We start from the raw sequence: 13,293 nt of genomic DNA on the forward strand, positions 1-13,293 counted from the left end.
AAGGTGTTATGGACTGGAAGTACAGCTCCCTGCAGATAGGGTCTTGGCTGGGGCTTGGGCAATTACCTAAGAGGAGCAGCCTGCACCTGAACACAAAGCTTCCCGTGGACTCATGCTCCAACGATCAGCTCCATCTGAGGCGCTCCCTCCCCGTGGCCTCACCCCAGCGGGTAGCACACGAGACCATGTGCATGCACACAAACTGCAGAGAGAAAGAAGGAACAGGGTGAGAAATGCCTCTTTGCAGTCCTCTCCTTCTGTTCCCCTCTCCACTCCATGCACACAGCCAGTGGGTTTCTCATGAAGAAGTTGAATGTGAAGGCTGGGGGCAGGACAGGACAGGAAAGAAGGGGAAAGGCAACCCCAGTTTCAGTCAGCGATGTCACAAGTAGAGCCCTGTCTCATGCACAATCAGGCACATGACCATGCCGATGCACCAATTATCCTTTATAAATAGCTGCCAGCAGATGTTCAGCCGGCAAATGGCTGTGTCAGTTGAAGCCATTACAGCTCGCAGATGCTTGGCGAAGCCCTCCAGCCAAAGATTACCTCTCCTGCAGCTCTACTGGCAGTCAGCTCTGCTTCAGGCAAAAGTCATCTGGATTAGCTCATACCACCTGGATCAGCTGCTCGAGCAGTGCTGGCTAACTGTGCTGGAGCAGGTCAGGGAGTGCTCACACGATCCTCTTGGCTGGTAGAGACCAGGGGCCAGACACCTTCCATGTAGCAGAGAGAGGTCTGGAGGAGAGTTCCTGGCCTTGCTCTGACCTACACATGGGTGTAGGAAGACGTGTATGTTTTACATGCTCAGAGAGAAGGTTGTGCTGTAAGAAGCTAGAACCTACAGCTAGGAGCTTTTGTTCAACCACCAACTTTTTGATGATTTAAAGGCTCCTATACCCTTCCATCTCCCCATTTCCCCCTCAAAAAAAAAAAAAAAAAAAAAAAAATCTTTAATCTGCATTGTAATTCTTGCACAAAAGTTGCCCTTTTACTCCAGGTTGTGCAGCACCTAACACAGTGGCAGACTACTTGTAAATCTGTCATGACAAGCTTAAAAAAAAAAAAAAAAAAAAAAGGGTGAGGTGGGTAGGCACGTTTGCAGGGTGGCTCTCTGGAGTCAACCTTTATGCTGTGTGTGCAGAACACATGTCACAGGGGGTCCAAACCATCTGAGCACTTCTAACTGCTTCCACAGTGTACCCAAAGAGAGTAGTTTTTGGTATCCCACTTATTTTCTGTGCCTCTTACACCCAATATTACATTCATGGGCATGTAAAGAGCCAGTAGACCAATGATATGAACATATGGCTTTTCTCCTGTTATGCTGGCATGTAGATGGTAAGATACACACAGATGTGGGGAAACATAAGTTTATTTAAGAAAAACTTGCGAAGTGCCAGAGCACACAGAGATCCCCTCCTCCACCCCAAAAAGTAACATACAAGCCATGAAAACTGCAAGTTGATAGTGATCTTGCATTTTCTTTCCCTCTCCATTTGTCTTTCTCTTTCTTCATCTCTCTCCCTTTTTATTTGTCCTGTTGAAGCCTCTGGCAATGTTGGTATCACTTGCCCCCTGGCTGGACTCAGATAACAGCGATATAACTCCTGATTCCCAGCCTCAGCAATACCATTTTTGCTTTTGTTAAGCTTGGAATCCAAATTTAATTAACACAAAAATTATAATAAAAATAAACCTTGAGAGAACTGAACTCTGGGTCACAAAAGCAGAGAGGTGATTGACAGCTGAGGAGAAAAGGGAGGTAAATGCTGTGATTAGCTTCCCTCTGGTTCATCCATTCACCTAGGGGGAGTGGATTTGTGAAAAATCAAATATGATATCAGTATGGATGCTGGGTCCAAAGCAAAACATAAACTTGCACACACAAAGAAGAGCGATCCTATCTCTTCTGATGAATTCCCTGGGAGAGAACTTGGGAGCCTTAGCCAAGCCTCACAAAGCAGTGAGCTCCTGACATGTATCCAAGAGGCGTGAGTATATTGACTTGCCTGGCTCTCTGTTTACAAGCTGGAGTTCTTCTGTGAGATATTAGCTGCTACCCCAGTGCCTTGGGGAAGCCTCAAGTGACTCAAGCTGTCCTTGTAGATGAATATATGTGTAGAATAATTGCTCCACTTTGACACATGCAACAACATTTTTTCAAGGCACATGACAGAGAAAGAACTGGGGTGCTATGACAGGGGGGAGGAAATTGCTTTTAATAGATCCCATGAGCCAGGGTCCTGCTGGCCAGCACACCCTCGGTTACATGGTTTCTCTCCCGGGCTGGGACTCTGTGTAACCAGTGTCCCAGTCACATGTTGCCTGATGGGCAAAATAAAGGCAAGAATACACTATAGTGTCAAATACAGACTGGTGTTTTATATTTTGCCATGAGCACTATCCACCGGTTCATTCGTTTCCCTGCTGTCGCAGCTGCATGAAGCATGGGGCTGCATGTGGCACCTTTGTGTGTGTAGAGGATCCCTCCTGCTCAGTGCTTCTTCTGTAAGTGGAACATTCCACAAGCAAGCAAGCAGCTCAACACACAGACTGTGCAGCTCTGCAACCTTTGATGGCCCTTGCTCCTGGAGGATCTTCTGTTTTTATAAAACAAAAAATAACAGATATTGAAAATTCCAGGAAGCCACCTTCTAAAGGTGGTCAAATTAGTGCAACCTTTATTATTATTATTATTTTTATTCCACGGGGAACCTTTCTATTCAGGCAATATCCAAGAGGGGGAAGAGCAAGAACTGCAGTCCACTGAAGCCTTCTGATTTTAGCCATTGGAAAAGAAACAAAGCAATCAGCAATAGAGAACTCTTTCCTGATGCACTTCCCAGGGAACAATACCCATTGTATTATTTGAACATGAACACCTTGGAGAAGAAAAGGTGTCCAAGCATGTACACATGGTCTCTGTCAGAGCCATCCAACAGTAGAGCTGCTTGTGTGAAAGTTCCCCAACTCGCTTCCAATCGTATTAGCCGAAGTTTGCAGAAACATTCTAATTCCAGTAATTAACTAATCCAGCTTGTTGTGGCTGAAATGGGTAAGGAAACATGCAATGGGAGATCTTGTGTTGGCAGGAAAGGTGTGACAAGTATGAAGGGAAGTGATTTCTCCCATCAGCGCAGCAGCTGGCAGAGGGCACATCTGTCTGCACCATTCATCTCTACTGAGATTGTCAGTGGGGTGCCATGGGAGGAAGCAGTTCACTCCTCTGAAAGCCAGCAGATATCTAATCTGTCTTCCAGCCCCAAGCAAGTCATGTTTTTTAGCCTGAAATGCTCCCAATGAACAGATTTACTTCTCCTCCACTCACCCCCCCTCACCCCCCCAAGCCTTTGAAGGACAGAACAGAAAAGAATTTGGAGACTTATCGCTGAACTGGGGACAAGTTTTCAAGGTAGTCTTGGCTTCATGGGGACTCAGATTTTGGCCCTGGATGGCCACCTGACCTCCAGGAACTGGATTTGAAGTAGTGTTCAGCAAATATAAAGCAGTCCTTCCCTATAAACCTGCCGGTGTCAACTGCAGGGAATATGATCCTGTTTGTGCCATGGCACGTAGCACTGACATGACTGTCACAGCCCAGCCTGCCAGCTCAGAAGGAGAGCTGAGTTTGTGGTGAGGATGGGCACCTGCTGACTCTCTGCAGGAGCACTGGAGCCCAGCCCTGGGGGATCAGCCAATGCCCGCCTCTGCAGTTGCTCTTCCGAAAATGAAACAAAGCTGTTGGAGCTATCAGCTTAGTCCCTCTCATGAGCAATGAATTCACAATGAAAGCAGCAGAAACAAAGCTTTTCTGAAGAGAAGAGAAGAGAAGAGAAGAGAAGAGAAGAGAAGAGAAGAGAAGAGAAGAGAAGAGAAGAGAAGAGAAGAGAAGAGAAGAGAAGAGAAGAGAAGAGAAGAGAAGAGAAGAGAAGAGAGAAGAGGATAAGAGGAATGCTCTGAAAGCCTGTTTCTTAGAGATGCCACAGAAAATTTGCAGACCCCAAATAATAGCCAATTATGCAGCGAAACAAGCCATTTGCATTACTTGTGGCTGGAAGATCCTCACAGTATAAGATCTTCAGCAGTTTGCTTTAAGTCACCTTCTTTGTGCAGGAGAAAAGACTGACGTGCTGAATACATTTTTATTCATTTATTTATTTTCATACAGCTGATATTTTTGCATATAGCAAATAGGTTACCAGACCTGGAGCTGAACACAGGCTTCTTGGATTCCAGGTTACTGCATGAGTCACAGCCTCTCCCTCTATCTGGTGTGAGTGCAGAAGGAACCCATCTGCAATCATACAGTGCTGTGCCCAAGGCACTTCCATTCTAAAGAAAAAACAGGGCTTTACACCTTTGGATGCATTGATTCAGCCATGCCGTTCTCAGACCAGGAAGTCTGACCCCTTGATACTGCCTGTTGCTCTGTGAACTTACTGCCTTAATTAGGACTTGCTCAGAGATCTCTGGCCTGCCTTTCTGTTGCTGGGTGGAGACATGCTGTGAGCTGAGGCTTTTTTGGGGTCTGAATTTTTCCCTTTCCTTCCAGCAAATTGCAGCAATGCCTGTTTCATGTGGTTCCACAGGGCTTCCCTTTGTAAAGAAAACTCATCAGCATTGCTAATATAATCATTCAGCAGTGCCATGTCAAAATGAGAGTAAATGAATAACCACAGTCTTTTAAACACATCTTTCTGTGCAAACAGATGTTTAGAAAGAATGCAATATGCTGCAGGAAAAAGCGTCAGCAAGCGATAATGTCTAAGCAGTTGAGGTCTGGAGCCTTATGCTAAGGGTATGGCCACTGCAGCCAATGGGGAGAAATGGAGAAAAACAAACTTCCTGAAAACTGAAGTTCTAAATTGTCAGCATCATTAATTTTTAGATCCTGCCCAGTTTCCATTTCACTGACACCTCATCACCCCTCCTACAGTAGTGAAGTGCCTTTCAGTTTGTGGATTCTTTTATGGGTTTTCCAATGAAGGCATTGACTTCGTTAGAAATGTCGCATGAGAAATTTTTGTTTTTGTTTCTGGTTTTGTTTTGTTTTGTGTTGTTTTATGGCAGACATGAACTATGTCATTGTACTCATCACTCATGTCCCTCTTAGGGGTAATCCACTGAACCAGACTGAAAATCATATACCTTTACTTGCAGCACTGTGCTTCAGAGCTTCTGCATAGCCTGAGTGTTTGTTGTGAAATAACCATCATGACCCATTCCAGAGGAAGGAATGTAGTGCTTCTATACGTGGCATCATACCTTTTGGGTATGAATGACTTAAGTTAAAAGCACCATAGAGAGAAAGAGGAAATGAAATGTAACGCTGTCAATCTAATGCAACTACTTCTGTGGCCTCAATGTCTGAAGTAAAGTTTGTAAGATATTTCTCCTCCTAGTAAGCATTGCTGTTCATTTCCCATTTTGTGGAGTACAATTAAAGTATAACTCTCATACTTCAGTCTTTCCTCCTACCCTAATTTTAGATGTCTGCAAGGAAGATACTGCAGGCTAAACAAGTTTTCCAAACTTGTTTACAAGGAGTGGAGAGAAGTCACTTTCAGAAGGTGATTCCCCTGTCTAAACATACATGTCTAACCCGTTCCAAAATATTTCCTTGGAGATTCCTTTATTGGCCCTGTCATGATCTTTAACACCTTCTTGTTAATGTACCTTCCTGTTCAAAGAGCTGACATTTGCTAATGGGGATGCTAATGCTAATGTGGGAGTCCTCTGATATAGCATTTGCTGCTCCTATTAAAACAAGCAAACAAATGAGCAAACACACACACACACATACACATACATATTAAAAAAAAAATAATAACACAGATGGATTGTGTCTAGGACATAAGAATCTTTTGGGATGGTTGATTGACATTCTAGATATGTAAGGTAATCGTGAGGATGATTAGTAATGAACCCAATGAAGTGTTTTTTTTTAAAAAAAAAGGACAAAAGGGTGTTTGTTTATTCCCAGCTGGGCTTCCATAGGGTCAAAGTATTACACCCATGAATCCCTAGTGTGTTCATATGGCTCTACATTAGTGTAGAAAAAGATAAGGTGGTGCCAACATTTCCATTATGCTGCTTCATTTGCAAAGTTTTGAAAGTCAGCCATAAATAAAAGCACTCTGGAAGACACTTTGGCAGATGGCATCCTGACTTGTGAGTAAATCTGGTAGATTTTGCTTTCCATTTACGTTTTTTGACATTTTTTTTCTTAAAATGAAGATGAGAAAATGACTCTAGATAAACACAGGACCCAAAACATTATGACACAAAAGCATTACTATGGGCTAAAAGACCACTTAGCAGGAGAGAAAAATAATGATGTGCAAATATCTGAAGATCATCCAAGAAGAAAGATCAGTCATTCAGGGAGGTCCAGGGTGGAGGGGGGTTAACGCAAGATGTAGAGAATTAAGAGCAGTGGGTTGAGGCTGAGCAAAGGAAAAATTAGCTTGAGGAAAACTTTCCTAAGATTGGATTGGTCTCCCAGGGGAGGTGATGGAAACCTGATTGTTTGAGTCACACAGCCCTGGACTGGCCCTGTTTCTGAAGAACATGTTGCGGTGAGCTATCCCACACGGGCAGGGAGAAGGCCTGTGTACCTTGGAGATTTCCATTCCCCACTTGGATGACTCACTTCAAAGTGCAGGATGAATTTTAAGCTGGTGGGTTAACTGCCTGAGCAATGCTTGCCAGGACACGTGTCTCTCTTTGCTAGGAAGGGAAGACTTCATTGTGTAGAGAGTACTGTTGTTTCACCTGCTCCACAAGCATACAAGAAATCATCAGTTGTTAAGCCATCCCTACCCAGCAACACAAAAGATACATGGAAAACATTACCTTCCCTCCTTCTGGCCCTGAAAGTTGATGAATTCTTATAGGCCTTCTGTTTGAAGTCACAAAATAAATAGGAATGGAGGGGAGGAAGCTGGTGCAGTGCTTAGGAAGACTGGAGATGTAACTTTTAGCAGTGTTAACAGAATTGGTAAGAACCCCAAGAACCATTTTCAAAAGCTGTTCCATTCAGCAGACTGAGTCACACCGATAGTTCATAGGTCTTCCTTTCTCTCTCTCTGCAGTTGCCTCATGTGTTGTTCAGGAGAGGAATCATCTCTGCTTAAGCAACCCAGATGAACCCCATCTTTTGATTGACCCTTAGCTACTATCTCACATACTGTTTTTGACAATTTAATCCAAATATGATTCTGTTCCTGGACTGTGATTTTTTCTAGGTGGAAGGCAGAATCTCTTTTCTTTGAAGACTCTACTGTTATTGAGGCAACATAAAAACTGATTCAACTGTAGGACCTTCACTTTTCTCTTCCCTCCTCTTTACAGTTTCTTGGAAGGCATTTATCCAATTGCTCACTTTTTCCTACTGGTGCTGGGAACCATTGGAAGCAATTGTTTGTGTTTGCAGTGGGTGGACATACTTATTAATTCCAGCACTAAACACAGAAAGGCCTAACTCTTCATGAAATGAAAACCAATTCTATGACACCTCTTGCCTATTCTTCCATACAGATATAACACTTTGAGGTCTAAATGTGATTTGTGTCCCAATACACTGGAACATGTCCCAGTATCCTCAGGGCCTTAGGAGCCTGCTGGTATGGTATTAGGCATCTTATTAGGCTAGTGGACATCTCCAGAGAAACTGCTATAGGTGTAGAAGACAGGTGAGTTACACAGTGTGTCGTAATCATAGCTGTTGCTGTGGTCCAGGTTGGGTCTCAAACAACTTAACCTTCAAACCAAAGGGATAACCTGAATTTTTCCACACAGAGGACTTAGCACAGGGCTGACAAGGCTGAGTGAGATTTCTCCAGGCCTTCTCTGAAATCCAACTCAAATGGCATATTTCTTTCACTGAGAAGACTATTTGCATGACTTTTCACAAATCTCCCAGCAACAATGATATAAATAAAACCCAGTAAAACTGTAGACTACAGAACAGTCTTGACAACTTGTCCTGCCCTTTCCTACAGGGGGGGCTTATTCCATGCAATGCTACTTATATCGACATGGAAACTTTGGAGGTGTGTGTTTTTTGTTGTTGTTTTTTTTTTCAATCTTGGCAAGGAAGCAGGAAAAGCTCTACCAAGTTAATGATTAATGCAAAGAATCACATCCTCACATATTGAACAAATAAATACAAGCTAATATAAATAGGAAAATACTCTTGGAATTTGTCAGTCAGTGGTCTTATTATCTTGAGCTCCAAAGCCAAAATTGCAGACTATGGTTTACAGATGCGTTTTCACCCTCCTCCTCCTTTTTCTTTTTTTCATGGCAGCTCAAAGGGGCTTGTGGCTTCCTTGCTAGGAATTGCTCCTCTGACAGAAAATTTGGAATTTGGTCCCCTTTTCAAATGAGTTTGGCAAATCTTAGTGAAAAGGTTGCTAGTAAATATTCTTTGAAAACATTTATAGGTTTCTGAGGGTGCATGAAAACTGTTTGGGCTTCAGTTCACAAAACTTCCACCCCACCAGAGACTTGGGAAATTCTTCATGATGTATTTTGCCCCAACTACTCCTCTGTTCCCAGAATGCTTTCTCTTGAAAAATCCCACATGTGAAAAAAGAAAGGAAAGCAGCAATAAGGGTAAAAGAATGTAAAAGGGATACAAGATTTTACTTTTTTTTTTTTTTTTTTTTTTTTTTTTTTTTTTTTTTAATATGCTTATTTAAGTTTGGAGGAAATTACAACCAGTGCTCCTACACATTTAGGTTCTCAGATCTCAGAGGCAAGTTGTTGTGGGCTTTTGTCTTGGATCACTGATAAAGTGGATTAAGAAGGTTCTTCCCTATGTACTATATTTTGCTAGTTTGGGCTGGCTTTTTCTGGATTTGTTTTGTTTCATTGTTGTTGTTGTTGTTTGTAGCCCACTAAACAGACTCTTAATTTCCTTGAAGCATTTTTCCCTAATGCATCTTTTTCCTAGCTTTTAAATGATGACAGCCTGATTTAGGTGAGTTTGGAACTACTCTGGGTCTCCAAGTTAGAAAAGGTACTAGGCATGTAGGCATATTTGTCAGAATGACTATTCTCAGGATCATGTTTGAATCGGGGCTATAGAAGCAGAAGTTCCTGTGGTAGCCATCAGTAGTCCTTCTGTACTCTGTGGCCATTAAGAAAGGAGAAGCTAGGGAACCTGTTCCTACTTTGGGGTTCATGAGGCTGAACTCGTGTGCCAAAATCTGTTTTTTGCACTATTAGACATTTTTCCTCTAGATAATAGCCTTTCTCCCAAAATTACTCACTAAAGGAAAAAAAAAAAAAAAAAAAAAAAATCCAACATACTACTAATTGTTCAGCAGAGAAATATTGTCCAAGAGTTTCTATACATAAGATGTTTTTATTGAGTTCCTCTCCCTCCTTTGCTGCTTTGCATCTCTGAGTTGCACTTTGGTAAGACGAACCTTTGGTTGTAAGTCCCTCCAGGATCTCATATGAAATGAGCATGATGGGTCTCAGTGCCCTTCTTTCTGGGCCAATTGTCAGGGTCACAGAAAACTCTCAGTACAGTTGGCAATCTCCTGTTAGAAATCTCAGCTGGGAGGCCATGTAAGCCACTGGCCAAAGCTGCAAAAAGATTTGAGCCTGTTTCAAAGTTCAAAGGGGAAGAAAAACAAAAAAACGTTGCTAATTCCCAACATTTCTGCTGACTCAGCATCCAAACAACTGGAAATTTCTCCTTGACTGGGAGAGATGTGTCCAAACATAAAGCCTGGATCTGGCCACACTTCTGTGTTGTAAGAAAGTTTGTAACCAGACCTCCACTCTAAACTTGGCTCTCTGCCAATACTCACAAAGCAAAATGAAACCCCTGTTTGATTGTTTAATGCAGCCCAGGAGCTAGACACAGCCATGGTTTCAGATGGGAGAGTGGGGCTGGGAATATCATGGGCCAAAGAGTACACACTGCATTAGGCAATAATGCCAAGGGGTAGCAAACTACAGTTCAGGGCCATAATAATTCACATTCAGGAAAAACCCAAGGGTCTGCTTCAGCCAGGGACGCACCTTTCTGTTCATCCAAAAGAATCAGAGTCTCCCCACAAGACCCCAGTCTTCCCAAATTCTGATGTGAATGTTGTGGATTCAGCAGAACTACACTGAAAGTTTGAACTCTGGGAGATTTCTGTGTCAGTAGTTTTGCTAGCTCTGTCCTTTTTCTACACTTCCCTCAGAGCCCTCTCCAACATGTGCTCCAACTGTTTTAAGAGCCTGGGTTGCTGGGGTTTGCCACGTAATCAATTTACCATCCCCAAGCTTGGCTGACTTTGATAAAGAGGATTTAGGGGGTTAATTTGAGCCCTCATATTTTTGAGGGGACGCTATACTTAGGAAACTTTCTGCATTGCACTTCAGCATGGATTAGTTGTTCTGCTTCCCATAAAACCTTATGTCTGCCAGCTCGCCTAGGATTAGAACTAAAATGGAGTGTGTAGATCCCATTGCCACAAATAGAGCTTCTGCAATAGGGCTGCTTGGCTTGGGATATGAGCCAAAGTTATAAATATTGAGGGCCTGAATTTTCATCCCATCACAGTTGCAATATATATATGTATGTATATATGTGTATATATATATATACATACATAGATATGTGCTTATGTATGTGATACTTCATACCCATGGTCACCCTCAATGCACACAAGCAAACTTGTCAGGCTGTCCTTCCAACCTTCAAATGCCAGGATGGAGACTTTCTACTATTAGAAATGTTTTGGGACAAAAAATAAATTGGAATTTTTTTTTGTCCTCAGTGAGACAGACTTGATGTTTTTACCTCTTTAAGGACACATGTCTCTGTGACATAGCTTTGTGTGGCATTCAGAAGCAAAGACCACCTGGAGACCTGCTTGAAAACAGTGGCTTTTTCACTTTATGGTTTCACGTAAAATCTCCAGCTCTGAGTAGCTCTGCCTGTCTGCTTTCCTGAGGGAAGGGTCTTCCTTGGGAATACAGAAGGAAAATGTCAGAGCCTAGTCAGCTTGTTACTCAAAGGCTGTTGTCTCTTCTTCTGGCTTGTTTGTAGACCTTGATTAAATCTTGAAAAGGGCACAGCTGTTCCTGGTACTAACTGCCAACCTCCTCTTTAAATGAGCAACATTAATTCTCTGTGTTGGTTATGTTACCACTCATGAAAGATGGTGAATGGGCTGCTTGCCAGTGGAGGTCTACAGACGTGAAGGCTGGTGGTGCAAACATACTGCAGCGTGTCTCGAAGAACCAGTCTGCAAGGGAGAAGAGCTGTCAGGGCCTTGAGGTGCTGCTGGTCATGGACTGATTGTGATGTGGCTAACTCAGCTGGAAAATGTCCAGAAGGAGTCAGCATTGAAGGCAGAAGTGGGAAGACCAGTGTAGTGAAGTTTAAAACCTCATTTCTGACAACCTACCAGCCTGGCAGCTGCTCTGAATCACTGTCGGGGCTGCACAGGCATGCAGGTACTGCTGATAAACATAATTAATCCCCACTTCTCTGAATTCCCACTGTCCCAAATAGGACTGAGAAGCAAGAGCATCTCCCACTTTCCTGCTCCTGAAGCCTTGGAAGGAAGGAAGTGGAGGCAGTGCATATGAAAAAGTATCCAAAGCACAAACCTCAACAGCTGCTGTAATCACAGGCAGAAGCAGGGAATCCTCTCCATTCCCAGCCTAACCTCACCTTTTCTTGCAGACCATGGTAGTCCAAAAACCCTGCTAGTGCAAAATCCCAGGTGTAGGTGAAAGGGCACAAAGACAGACAGTTTTCCCTTTATAAATCCAAGGTGGTAACACCTAAAAAACCCAGTCTGAGCTCAGAACCTTCCTGTGGAGGCTATTATGTAGATGGATCAACGTGAAAACAACTGAGCATGACACTAAAGGTTTATGAATTTGAAAGGATATTCCATGCATCTGTCTTAAATCTGCCCGTTTCTTGCTGTGTGGGTCACCCTCATGCCAAGTTTTCCTTGTAAATCAGGAGCAAAAAATATACTCCAGGCTTGGTGCCATGCAGTGAAAACACATGTCTTGTCTGTACATAATTGTACAGAAACTGAAGCCTTTTATTTTCCGTGAGAACAGACCCCTGACAATCAAATCCTGTCTTTCTGAGACACTTATCTGGCGTCTTGTCACATAGTTTCAGAGGATTTCATAGGTCTGCCTGCATTTACCTCCCCCAAACTCCTGCAAAGTTAGGAGGTGCTGTTGGTTTTGCAGTGATAAATTATTATCAGTATATATAATTCTTTATTAATTTCCTCTTGTTCCATTTTTACATGTTGCCAATGTGGAATTTTGTAGGTTAAAAAACAAAACAAAACAAACAAACAAAAAAAACCCACCTCACATCTCAAAATCATTTCTGCTTTTATTTTCTGCTTTTCCTATTTTTATTTTTATATTTACCTAAAATTAACTTTTCTTAAATAAAGATAACACTTTTCTCCCCACCCCTTTGTAGACCTTGAAAATTAAACAAAAACTCTTATACTGGATTGCATTAAATATTTATATTTGACCTCCAAATAAAACAAACTGCTTTTTGTTGTTGTTGCTTTAATGGAAATATTTTAGATGAAGTAAAAGTCTACCTGTTTTTAATGTTGATGTTTAAGCTTGGCTAATAAACCAAAATGCTTTTGTCATCCAGTTATCACTTATTGTATCAACAAAGGTTGTGGCATAGGTGATTTAAATTCCTTACTTAAGGTCACTAGTGACAGAGAACAGTATAGAGATCTTCCAATCCTAGGCCAGTGCACTAAAGTGCACAAACCAGGACAGACCCTTCTCTTCAAAGCCTCTCCAATTATCTCCTCACTCTGCAAACAAAGTAAACTTCTTTTCAGAACTCACTCAACAGACTGGACTGCAAGAACTGGTGCCAGGGATTCTTCATGTTCTGAAGTCCTTCCCTTCCCTATTATTTTTCATGGAGTTAGGACACCCTTTTTCCCTCCCCCCTGTATTTCCTCTCCCCCCCCCCCCTCCCACTGCAAATCTGGAAGATTTCTGATTTGAAAAGCATGTTTTCTCTTCTGTTAGAAATCAATAGAATTCTGGCAAGCTTGGCCTTACCATCTGCCCTGTTAGTGAAAGCTCTTGTGCTTCCAGCTTAACCCGTGAAGATGACCTTCTCCCACCCTCTCCTTCCTTAGCTGGAGATTTGGGGGCTGTTGCTGCACATAAAGCATACAGACTTGACTCCCGCTCTGTCTAGATGAGATCCACAAAGGTGAAACCCACGGAAGACGGGAACCAAAGTACACTTAGTGT

This window comes from Aythya ferina (assembly GCF_964211825.1).
Source record: "Aythya ferina genome assembly, chromosome: 6".
NCBI classification, from domain to species: domain Eukaryota; kingdom Metazoa; phylum Chordata; class Aves; order Anseriformes; family Anatidae; genus Aythya; species Aythya ferina.